At 31.5% G+C, this 13002-nt stretch overlaps 1 protein-coding gene across 5 annotated transcripts in view; it reads right to left on the bottom strand.

Annotated features, from left to right (window-relative positions):
- LOC130450599 (myocyte-specific enhancer factor 2) overlaps nt 1–13002 on the bottom strand; it is a 226818-nt gene that overhangs the window by 52100 nt on the left and 161716 nt on the right. For 4 of the 5 annotated variants that reach the window (XM_056789073.1, XM_056789068.1, XM_056789074.1 and 1 more), the window contains one exon: nt 1074–1099. The exons of the other annotated variant lie outside the window; for it this stretch is intronic. The gene's annotated coding sequence lies outside the window, so the exon portion shown is untranslated. The remainder of the gene's footprint in view (nt 1–1073; nt 1100–13002) is intronic. 5 annotated transcript variants of the gene reach the window in all.

Here is a 13002-nt window from a genome sequence, read left to right as displayed (position 1 = left end):
CTCATACGAGCATTTATTTTACATGATTCACCTTTGCGTTAGTATACGATTCAGAGCAGCACTGTATGTATAAAACATTTCAAATGTTATTAGAACAGCTGCAGGAAAAAATTGTTTGCACCTCCAACATTTTCATCATGAAGTACCAAAAGTTCTTATATTTATATTAAATGGGATGAATTCATATCGAATTAAATGCTTTATTGTTCGGAATATTCAAATACCCTATTGAAGTGTAATATTGAGAAATGTAAATGAAAGACATGGATTCTCCGGAAAAAGACGTGTGAATCTGTAGAATTAAGGTCGGTTAAGCATGAATCTATAAATACGTAGAGTCAAGTTGGCAGTTATCCATCCCAAACGTTGCGATAAATGTACTAAAGAAAGTTACTTTTGAGATCAACAAAATATATGTACGTTAAGAACATTTCTATTTGTTCCATAGCACATGGTAATATTAAAGTTTTTATTGCAAATATTTCAAATGTGTGTTTGTTTTCCAAAACTTCAATGCTTTTGGTTCCAGTGGTATTCTAATTTATAGATCAAAAAACGTTTCCACAACTGTTATTATTATTTCATTCGTTTAAATGCAACAATTTCACGATGGTTTTCTGAGCTGTACGAGAGGAAGTATTATCTTGATGAAATATCAATTGTTTCTTATATAATTAAGGTCTTTTTCACTAATTGTCACATTACAATAATAATCTGTATTTATTGTTTCACCACACATGTGGAGGTGATCTAAAAGAAAAATTCGTTTTTGTCGATTTGGTTCATTCATGGATTTGTGTTTGTGTTGCATAAGATTAGGCTATAACTGAGAATGCCTTCTATTAGTCTTATTTTCATTATTATCAAATAATATAATCACGATTCCTCTAAGAGTAACACATGTCTACCTTGAACATATACTTTGAATTTTACATATTCAGAGAAGAAAATTTTTCATATAATAAAAACATGAGCAAATAAGTCTATATGATCCCATCTATAAAACAAGAGTAACTTTTTGTTTAGGATTAGAACAAGAATCAGCTTGACAAATAACATAAAATTGGTCTTACCTTGTGCACCAAATTCAGATCTTAATCTGAAAAAGAAGAAACTGGAATTAGTTCGGAGATGTTTGTTAAACGGTTTAGGTTATTCATATAAATAGGATATGAGGTTTTGGATGGTAATTACCCTGAGAATAAGATGCATTGCAAAGTAGGCATCAAATAAAAAACTAAGCATGAAATAACCCGAAAACATGATTTAGAATTTGCTTAAAGAAGAGTAACAACGTTATTTTAGATAGTAGACAGTTTTGACATAACTGGCGCTCTAGAGAAATTAAATGTGAACAACGATATTGAAAAGGCGTAGGTAAGTTTTTTTTCAATACCTTTACTGCCTTTGAAATTTAGAATCAATTTTTAATACACCCATAAAATGGAGTATCATGGGATTATACCAGGTATCTATATTTTGACGTATTTGTACTATCCTATTGTAATCACTGCGATGTAGAATATAGGTTATGTTTATGAATAGCCGAATAGCATGCTTTTGTACCATGTAATATTTATTTACAGGTTGTTCAACATTGTGTATCGACTATATTTGTATAATTGATGTAAAACTAACATATGAAAAATGAAAAATTTTTAATTGTAACATATTTTTTCCTTTTATGCAATAATGGCTCAACATGACTGGATCCCATCGCCCTTGGTACTTAATTTCCATTGTTCTGATATCTTAGTCGAACCTTCCATACCATTGAATTTTTAATGACATCCAGCAGCTAAGCGATTCATGAAAGTTTATCTTTTGTATCCATATGGTTGTCCAAAAATGCTCTACTGGCACTTAGGAACTCAATCACCACGCAACTTGTGGTCGAATAAAAACACGTGACGTCACTTAAATGGGGAGATACTTGTCTTCGGTATTTAAATTAGTCACCCTCTTTATTCATAGCCTCCACAAAGTTTTTAATTAGTTCAATGAGAAGCGAAAGTAGAATGACATTTATTGGGTACATACACAACATTTTGAGATCTGGTTGAAGTTCGAACATTTCCGGCCAAATTTGCCTTACATAGTGTTCATTTACTGCACGACTATTCCACAAACAAAGGAAAGAGCAATATTTCGTAAATCTTCTCCTAACTATTAACAACACTGTAACGGTTGTAGTTTATTTTGAATAGAGGGAGGCGCATATTTTCCTAAGTTTTTCTCAATAATCACAACGAGATTGCTCGGTGTCGAGATCCTGCATTAAACCGATATAAGTACATTCACATAAGCATATTGTAGCATGTGGAGAACGCGGCATTTCTTTTTCTAAAAGTTGTAATTTTGGTTTCTTTCACAACCACCGTCGGTATTGTTATGCAAAAATAGCAATCATTAAAAGACATACTTCTCCTCTTCCTTTTCCCCTTTCATCCATTGAATCAATGACAGCTGACATCAAACATGGAAAGGTCACTGTTTATCTAGATCTCCGATTACAACACTAAAATCATGAAATAAGCCTTTTCCACATATTCTTGTGACCTCAACATTCATCACAAAATTTTTGAAACTGGGACGCCATTTGCCATTTTTGTAATTAAAAAGAAAATAAATAATCCACTCAATAAAATCTTTCTATTTATAAATTTAATAACCCCCGATAACATTTACGACCTGCGAACAAAAAAGAACATTGCTAGGAATTAGGACTTTATGAATATTTTTTCTCTTATTTGGAAAGTATTCACAAAATAAAAATAATGTTCGAATTGTGTTACATAATCGTGTAGGCCAGTATTTTTGGCATACGCGAATTTCGATATATTTCTTAAAAATTAAAATAATTCAAATTGCTTATAATGTATAACCCGAGAATACTAACTCTTATACAGTGTGTTTATTATTGATGTAACGTGTATTGCTAATGTTTGTATTTCTCTAAGGTCTACAGATAAAAATTGTGAATAGAAATTTTTTCAAACAATTCAGGCCATCTGCATAAATCGATTAAAAGTATTAAAATGTATTTTTTAATTGTAAACTGAATATATTTTCAGTTTTTCAGTAATACAATTACAAATACAAGTACCAAACCTCGTGCAAAGCTAATTTGCTCAAACAAATAACGTATTTATTTTACTGCATTCTTTTTCTAAACTTGCTTCATTGTAATGATTTGATTTTAATTTTAAGGCACTGAAACACCTCAAATCCAAGTCTATTGTGAAAACCTGATATGGAATTAGGCAACTGCTGATTTATATGCAAAGCTGTTATCATTATTTTATATAATTATATAAAAATAATTTGATAATTTCGTGAAATGCATTTGTAGTACTTTATCTATTCTTTCGTGAACGACTGTAAAAAGTATCAAAGAATTCCGATTACAAAACTGATGTACCGGGGCGAGTTTTAGCACCGGTATAAAATGAAGTATCACCAAAGAACATGTAGTCTTTAAAGCGTTCAGATCAAAAAAGCCGACTGATTATTTCAAAGAAGCCGTTCCATTATTTGCATTAAATGAACGATCTAGTTCGACAGTGGCGGTTCAGTGTTGTATTTAATGCATGTTATACTTATTTCTAATTTTACACACAGTTGTATTTATTTTAAAAACATATTTTTTGTGGCAACAATAATTAAATCCAAATGAATTTGTGGTGACGTTTTTTATACTCGGCAACAGCTAGGCTATGAATGGATCACAACTATTTCTAAATCATCACCAACTGCTAGACTTAGTTAAATGCTGCAGCCTTTGCCGATAAGTGGCCTCATCTTTTCTCTAGCATACAGAGGTCTACAGTTTTTTTTAATTATACTATAATTGCTTGGGATTTATTTCGGTAATACTTGACAAACGTATTAGGGAATTCGTAAAATGTGAATTATTACAATTTCACTTACATTAGGATAACTTCTTCCTGCTCATCATCTTTAATAGATGATTAAAACTTCTCAATTTCTTTCACATTTTCTTATGCGTTCATAGTCCAAGCAGTGACCGCTGTGAAAGGAAGGTCAATCAGAGAATAAGTCCAAAAATATATTTTATTCATGTAAAACATTGACGGGTTTTCACGCTGTTACTGGTAGTGATTATACAGCGGCATTTTGCAGAAAAAACAAAAAGAAACCTTTTGATATATTAAAAAGGGTACTCAGAATCAGCTTTCAAAGAAAATCCGCCTTTAAGTAATGACTCAACCTGAGACATGATGCAACCTCAGGATGATGCATCAAAAAAGTTCAGCTTTGTGACAATATTTACCTCAATACTAAACTGTACAAGTAAGAGGGATCGAAACACCATACAAGAAATGAACAGAAATGCCATTAGATAGTATATGGACAGATCTAAAGCAGTGACAGAACTGTGATAAGAGTGTATGCAATTGAAAAATGTGTCCAGTTCAACCTAGAGAGGAACTGTCACAAACAGGAGATCATCTTTCTGTCCGATAGCCAAGCAAATCGTTTGGCAAGAAAAATGAAATTATTCTACGATGGATTCCGGGACACATCGGAGTGAAGGGAAATGAAAGCCCTTCATTGGACCTGAACCTTTCTGTGGTATCAGCTACAGGATAATAGAAAAAACATTGAAAAAAAGGTAGATAGGAACAAAACCAATTATTAGAACAACTTACAGGGGCTGAGACAAACAAAGACTCTCTTGTGAATCTATAATCAGAGAAGATCTGCTGAATATATCAACATAAGTAATATTAATCTACGAATACTACCAGGAGTCTTATCGGAGCATTGTCACCTCAATGGACATCTGAAGCCGCTAGACTAGACTTGTCAGTTGTACCGAGGACGAAATCTCTTTCCACATTCTCTCGAAGTGTTAAACACTACCGAGCTCATAAGTACTACACCTAGGAACGTATGGTATAGAAGATAAAGATCTCTGGCAGCTTTAATCTCCCACATGTTGGATTTTCTAAAAGGAGTGAGATCAACAAATCAGCTGTAAAAATTGGATTAACCAGTATCGCAGCAACATATCCATTAGATCGCAGTGTATATGATACCCCAATATTTACATACATACTTACATCATCTTGTATTTGCGTCATTAAATAATCCACTATTTATTGACGACCAAGAAAAAGTTGAAATAATCCAACAATATACAATTGGGTTATACGGTGTAAAAAATGAACATTCATTAACTTAGCGAGTGTCATTTTGTATAAAAGGCCGCGAGGTTTTTTCATATGACAATACTTTAGTTGAGACACAGAAGATTAGAATCGCACCATGATTAAAGTGTGATTAGGTGTGTGATCAAAACCAATTTTATACCAAATGGTGCCATCAGGTCTGTATTCTAGCACACTTACATCTATGACGACTGGGTCACCTGTCTTTTTACCAGGATGTATAGATTTATAGATTAATTCTTTCGAAAAGTCGGTAAAAAAGGTATAGTCCAAATAACGAGCTTCGTAAGGCATAGGATCACTTCTAGTTGTTTTAGTTATAGCCATGTATTGTTGTGGAAGGTAAATTTCTTTACCTTTTAATTTACACTCTATTGCACTGTGTACGGAATCACATTCCATTTGGGTATGGCCTTTTATCAGGTACTTTTGAGTAATCACAATATTTTTTTCAAACGCTAAACGTAATAAATCATTGCTTAACGTAACATTGCGATTTTGAGCACAACAGCCATCGGAATATAAAATCACAGGCAAAAATTTTTTGACTCAAAATCTTCTCTAGATGGTCTACTAAGCATGAAGCAAAAACAGAAGCTTCAAGCGTGCTATTTGACTCATCGAACCAATAACACATTACTTCCTTAGTTGCTAAATTGTATAATGTAAAATTATAGACGCATAATTTAGTTTTATGATAAATAGCACTGGCTTGAAGATACGGGGCCAATTTTACCGATTCAACATCCTGTGCGAATACGTGAGAAGCTTCGGACTATGCAATATCTTTGTCAGTATGTTTCTCTTATCTGGCTCGATCTTTCTTCAAAACATGTTGAGCGTATTCTATTATGGTTCTATAAAGTGCCGTGACATAAGTGTTGCTCTCCAAGAGAAACTAGTATCGTCCACAAAAAAACTTATTTAAATGCTGATGCTTAGATAGGCAATGTCGTTGATAATTAGAAGAAACACCCCACATTCTATTGGTTTGCAAGAAGACATCGTTGTATCAATCCTTACAAGCTTAGATTTTACGATATTATCCGGCAAATGTCTCTTTTTATATGATACACGAAAAAAATCAATTGAATGAAAAATAAAAATGTCGCCCTTAACAATTAGCAGAGTACGACTTATTTAATCTTGGTCTGGTAGAGTTTCGGTCAAGTAAGAACGTGCAAATTCTACTTTAAAGAAAAATAAAAAAGGAAATTTTGAAGGTTTTTTCCTATACCTTGTATAGAAAATAGGGTGTTGTAATTAGTTTGTTGGGGGCACTCTGACACACAATTGTCACTTAAGAACAAGAACGTCAAACTTCAGTTTCTGTATTCATCTAGTCGAAACGCCATCGTAAACTGAAAAATTATGTAGATCGATTTTCTGAATAAACTAATTGAAAATTCTACAAAAAAATATATATAAAATCGGACATGTCAAGGACCAATTGATTGTTATTCATTTAATATCCAAATATTAGTGAAATACAGTTTTGTACTCACAAATTTACAATTAAGTAGTTCAGTACTATTTTAGTTTTCACATAGTCTTCAACATACATACCTTGAATTGAATTATATAAAATGAAAATAATAAAAACCAACTAAGAAAACTGATTTAATTATTAGGTATATACTGAAATTTATACAATATTTATTCCAAATTACCAAAAGCAGATTATAGTTTTCTTTGATGAAATTGATATGTTTATTATGATTTTTTACACATTCTATACTGTCATTAGCAGTGTTCTATCAAACTTCTATCACTACTTTCTTGATTCTTTTCTGGGTGTCATCATTGTTTTCACAGTGCAGACTCATCACTACACCACACAGCAAGTTATAAACAAGATTGTATTCACTTTCTTCATTATACATTGTCCATAACTTCATAAGATAACAGAACCTCTGTTAAATATACATCAATATATGATTATTCAAAATTATTCCAGAATGAAATTTAATAAAACGACGTTTTTATTCGAGCTCCGCCTATGATTTCCGTAAAAAACCTCATTCGAAATGATTATTTAATAGTTGAATAATTCACACTATACCAAGCATTACATCATAGGTCAACCATTACTACTGAATGAAATGCGTTAATTTTTTGTACTAATTTCAATGTTACACCATTATAAAAACAATAATACGTTTTTGAGACAAAATATTAGTCGATAAAGTGATTATGGGCATTCAAAAACTGAAAATAAATAAAAATTAAATGCTAGTAACTATAGATACATTGCAAAAGTGTGGGGTCTGATTAATAAATAATGTAAGGTTGTAGTCCAAGAGCCATCTTAAATCTGACAACACATATTTTACTAAATTTGAAGTTTCGTTAAGTGAAATGTTTTAAAAATTGTGATCGGCCAAGCCTGGTTATGGTAGTTTCAGAACGAATCCGTTGTGGCAGATATGAAAATTAGATAAACTTCAAACTTATTTCTCCAAGGTTATCGTATCAATATGACATCTGTATCTCTACTGTAATTGAAAAAATATATAGTTTAAGAAAACACACTTTTATACTCAATCAAGATAAATATGATATAAGAATGGAATAACTTTCGAGATAATTAATGTCAATGTTCTAAACGTGTGGGGTTTTCATTATGAATTGATGTAATTTCTCGATAATTTTATTTAATATTATTTATTAACTATGCTTCAAAAAAATGATACAAACTTCTTTAATTGTGTTTCGCCCGAAGAAAGACTACTAGTAACATTGCGGTATGTATATAATAAAAAATATTAATAGACATATATTTATTAACCAAATAAAACCTTTTTTTAAAACATTATTTTGAAAAGCATATTCATTATTTGGTAATAATGTGAATGTATCTCCTAAAAATTATTTTGTGAACCATACAGAATATTTGGTAATAATGTATCTTTTGTGGGGGGTGGAATGGATGATGCTAAACGTGCAGGACCGTCATTGCCTGTAACTATTTCAAAAGTGATTACTAAAATTCGTGTACTTGTACTTAGCGATCGTGAGGTGGGTGACACCATTGTTTGAAGCTGATGAAAAGCTCGCTCGCATTAAAAGTTCAAACAAAAGTTTGGAAGTGAATTTTTTGTCGTAGATGAAACTTGAGTAGACCATTATATCCTATAAACAAAAAATCAAGTTGAAACAATGAACTTCATTCGAGGAACATGGTCTTAAGAAAGCAAAGATGTTTTTACGTTTCGGTCATAGTATTGTATGATTCCAAGAGTGTCACTTTTCCCTAACCGCCCTCGTAAATGCGTGTTTTTGACTGTAATTTATTTTTTAATTAAATCATATGATTACAGTTATCTATAAATCATAATTCTTCACAGTTAATTTTCACCAATCAAATTGACTATAAAAGCTTGTCTAGCAGGAAACATACATAAACGAGATATAATAAACGATGGATGGATAAAACCACTATAGAACTTTTTGGAAACTATAACCTATCAGCTGATTGTAGTTCCTACACCATATGGAAATTTAGATCACAGTTTCCGAACGTCGCGTTCAATTTTCGGTGGAAATTTCAAATTTAAAATATGGACTACAAGGACTTTGGATTTTTATTACTTCTTTGTGCGTTAATTATTTCATGATTTTTTTGTTGTATAATAGATTATAGATTATAGATGTTTAATAATTGTTATCATCAGTTGACAACGATTTACCCCTTCATACAGATTTTGCACTAATAATCTACTTTTATACTGAAAACTATAAAAACGGCTAACCTTAGTAACCTATCAATGATGCTGCTCATGAAAATTAATAATAGACAGCCATTTAAGGGGAATAAATAACTTTTAAAGTTCAATAAACCATAGACAAATGAAATAAGCCGTCAGCTGATCGTATTTACCCACCGATCTACTAGAGTAAAGAAGTTCAAAATATATGATCAACTAGATCAGTTTTCAAACAACATTCAGACCTCGATTATAGTTTTCGAAAAGTCCTGATGGCATATGTAAATATCTATATTCCTGTTTTAAGAATACCCATCATAAATCATCACGTACATTGCGGAAATCGGAAAACAATTCGTTAGTTACCTAAAGCATTTGCAAAAAATATGGTCGGTTTTACACGTATTTGGGCATGATTCATAAATATTTTATGTATTTGAAAGAATATATTTTTCAAAAATGTATCGTCTAACAAATCAAATTATTGATTTTCGGCAGCATTTGATTTTTTCCTTTTTCTTCACAAACCGTAAGTAATATATAAGGCAGTCTAAAATGAAAGTTAGAGTGGCTGCTTCTACCCCAAGATTCACCATGTACAGTGGCTCTAAGATTTCCAAAGTCATATAGGTTATTAGAATAACTTACTTTTCACGGATTTGTCGAGATACTGTATGCAATTCCAGATCCAAAAATATCAGTTTACAGAATCGAGTGTTATTTTCCATGTAACATAAGAACACCGACAAAATTTGGAGGTAGCTCTGTTATGTTCTGGAGCGGAATATGCCTGAGATGTTACACGAAATTAGAACCAACAGATAGAGGATCGTTAAGTGCTGATTGATATTTTAAATACATTTATTGGTGATGACTTTTTCACGCACGATAATGTACGCCCTAACATATCAAATAACTATGTCGTCCGGATTTCAGCCCTTATACATAATTTTCATCGACTGGAGAAATATCAAAATGAACCACTATCCAATTCACATGAAGATTACTTGAGAATATTAATTGGTATAACATTATGACACAATATCAGGATCTAATAAGTGCGGCGCCCTTTTAGTTTTTTTGTTGTTCAGTATATTTTTTACTTTGATCAATAATTTGACCCTAATTTATAAATTCAATTAAATATTTGGCAACTTTCGCTATTTTTTCCTGTCTTGGATATCACACTCCCATTTCAATCAGATCATTTGTTACTTGATTTTTTCATTGGCTTTTTGGTCTTCCTCTGGGCCGGTTTCCTAATTCTTATTTTTTTTCAACTTCACTATTATTTTTCATTCGTTTTATGTGTCCTAGCCAGCTCATTCGCTTCGATTTTATAAATCTTCATTTAAGATTTCTTTAATTTCAGTGTTCATAAGAATTCTATATTGTCCGTCATCTAATTTTTTTGGTCCATATATTCTTCGTATAATGTTTCTTTGGAAGGTGTCAACTCATTAGAGGTTGGAATTTATGGTATAGTCGGTGTCCTCCATGGATTGTTTGAGTGATTTCCTCTCCTCGTTCATTTTGGTTGTTAACTGTTGCTTCTAAATATTTAACATTGTTAACCCCGTCAAATATATATTTCCCTATCGCCATATTCTTGTGTGTAGCACCATTTTGTTTCCCGTATACTTTTTTAATCTTGTTTTAACGATGGAAGTGAAAATCTTGTAAACCGTATTTAGTAGGGGGACAGGTCTGTAATTAGGGCACATTTTTGGGTTTTCTTTATTTGAATATGGGCCATATGGCTCAAGAATACTGTTATTTATATTTTCTAAGTTCCTGTTCACGTAATTGTCTTCACAGGTTATCTTCAAAAGTCTATCCAACTTATTGGTGAATTCCTGTGGACTATTTTTCGGCTTTTATGTGTCCCATGTCTTTTTATTTGCTCTGGTTTTTTCTTTGCTGTCACGATTAGTTTCATTTCAGTTAGCACCAGGATGTGGTGTGAATCGACATTTGCCTCTGAAATGATCAGACATCATATATTAGTTTCTCTCTTTTTTTTTGATATCAAAATGTGGTCTATTGATTTCCTCTCGTTTGTACTCGGATCATCCCTGGTGTCTTATGTTCCACTTTGTGTGTTTAAACTTGGTGCTGACTATCTGCATATTCAATTCTGTGGCCATATAACAAACTCTATGTCCATTGTCGTTTGTTATTTCATGTAGCGATTCTTTACCTGCTACATTTACTATATGTTGATCTTTACCCATTTTAGCGTTAAAGTCGCACTATAAAAGTGTTGTATCTTGGGACATTTTCACATACTTTTATGAGTTCTTTGTAAAATGCATCTTTGTCTTCTCTTTTCGCCTCTTCTGTAAGCGCGTATACAGTTATAATTGTAATATTAGGTACTTTGGATTTTAGTGTTATATATGCCATTTACTCTCTTGTGCTCCAGTATATTATCCCTACCTAGTCTGACACAGAGGCTGACGTTTTTTCTTTAATTTCTTATTTCTTAGACCTTTTATATATGTTCTTGATTTTAGGTCTTATTCTGTATTAAAATTAGTTTTTTCATATTTTTTGTCAATATCTCTTGTACCATTACTAATATTAAAGGTCGAAACTATTTAAAATTCAATTACATTCCTTTTAATAAAATTAATCGCAATTTTATTTGTGATGAGATCTTTTCTTATAATTTTTTAATAATAACATTTTGATACCTACTACTAAAGTATTATACTCGTTATATTACATTTGAATCTAATATGCATCTGGTTCTCAGAATTTTAGATACTTTTACAATTTTTTAACGCTATGTGTCAACGTTCAATTGGAATCAATCATTGAATATTTCCTCTGTTGAATTTGTTTGGAATTGAGCACGCGCTGATATAAATCAATCGAGAAACAATGAACACTTACTTAAGCTAATACTTAATTCAAATATTAATATCTCTAGCAAATTAAACGAAGAATGGGCTCGAACTTATTGCAACTAATGAAACATAAAAAATATGAAAACTTACTTGAAGCTACAAATGAACATTAGAGAATATATAAAACACCAAAAAAGTATTGAAAAATACTAAGACCAATTTTAATTATTACTGATGGAATTTCCAATATAGAAAAAGATTTTTTGTCTATCTTCTAGTTTCAACCAGATTAGGTTCATATCTACTTCACATAGAAGACATAGGCAAGCTTTTGTTTAAAAATTGAAACACTTTTTTGACAATAAAGCATTTCTCTCTCTGTCTCTCTCTCATATGTTCTAAGACGGTCTATTTGTTCATCGGATTTGTTTTGCTACTTACAACTGTAGTTCATGGAAGCATACATGCTGTGGACTTTTAGGGATGATGTGTATAGTTGCTTCTAATGGCTCTTCTGGGCAGATTAATTTTCAATCATTTCATAAAATACCTTCTACATGTATGGCAGAAGAGTGAATGGATTTCGTTGTATTTGCCCCAGATAGTTCCGTTCGAAGAATTTGATTTGATAATATATGGTTTTTACTGGTAATATATAGCTGGATGATACTTTTTAATGAATGACTTGGTCTTTTAAATGCAAATTTGACAAAAATCAATGTATTTTCATTCTCAGTATTATTGTTCTTATGATCAAAGTTCGACTTACAAGACTGTCTATCGTTAAAAAATCCCATGACACAAACATTCTTGACGTAATATAATAAGAGTGATAATAAAAATAATTTATTAAGCCTCACATATTATACAAAAACATATATCAGAAGATATCACAAGTAGAATTCACAGTAAACAACCTTCATAGATAGGTGAATACAAATAACATCTCTTTATGTGATACCATCAAACAAAGATTGAATACAAAAAATTATCAGTTGGCAATATTAAATAACATTTCCCTTGAAACATGATGGTGGCCAGCTTTATTTTCCATTTGTCCCAAGTATCTGATAGGTGTGTTTTATTCTGTTCAGATTCGAGTTTATCGAACAAAAACTCTTCCCAAATGCTTAAAAACCTTGAACCGTGAACATAATTTTTGTTTCTCTCATTTTATATTAATCAAAGAATGCCTGTAAACACCATATATAAAATCTTGATCAAATGTTCGGGAAAAATAAAAAATAT

Source organism: Diorhabda sublineata, chromosome X (assembly GCF_026230105.1).
Source record: "Diorhabda sublineata isolate icDioSubl1.1 chromosome X, icDioSubl1.1, whole genome shotgun sequence".
Taxonomy (NCBI): Eukaryota; Metazoa; Arthropoda; class Insecta; order Coleoptera; family Chrysomelidae; genus Diorhabda; species Diorhabda sublineata.
Note: the sequence above shows the minus strand (reverse complement) of the source record. Positions and strands in the feature narration are given on the sequence as shown.